Here is a 609-nt window from a genome sequence, read left to right as displayed (position 1 = left end):
TGAATGCAAGCAGGAGTGGGACGGCGGGTATAGGGGTGGGGGGGCGTGTGTACCTGTGGCCGATTCATGGTGTGAAAACCATCACAGTATTGTAAAGTGTATTGTAACTGTTCTACAATTAAAAAAGAATGACCGGCACACTCCTTTGCCTCACCAAGGAAGGTACCAAACACTAAGGGGAGCTTCCACCACCTCCCCACCCCACTTCAGACATAGCTGGGTGCCAATCCTGGCTGTTCTTGGGCAAGTGATACCTGTGTGGGCCTCAATTTCCTCTTTTGTAAACACTGTTTCTGTCCGGACAGACGCCCCCCCCCCACCCCGCCCCTTGCTGTCCCATCCTTAAACACCAGAAAGGTGCTGGGGTCCTTTCTGGATTGGGGTCCCCAATCCAGCACGTCCATTCCCAGGGCCATTACGTTGCTGAAAATGACACCAAGGCCCCTTCGAGTCTGCCCAGGATGGGGAGCCCGAAAGGTCTCTGTTTGAATCCTAACTCCCTTTTCAGACCTGGAGCAAGAACCTCCACAAGTCTCTCTAAAATGGGGTGCTCGTGCCTGCCTTGCCCCGGGGAGTGATCCCCTCCCCACTGCTCCATAAAAGGGGGCC

The sequence above is a fragment of the Bison bison genome, unplaced genomic scaffold (genome assembly GCF_000754665.1).
Source record: "Bison bison bison isolate TAMUID 2011002044 unplaced genomic scaffold, Bison_UMD1.0 scf7180017864248, whole genome shotgun sequence".
NCBI lineage: Eukaryota > Metazoa > Chordata > Mammalia > Artiodactyla > Bovidae > Bison > Bison bison.
Note: the sequence above shows the minus strand (reverse complement) of the source record.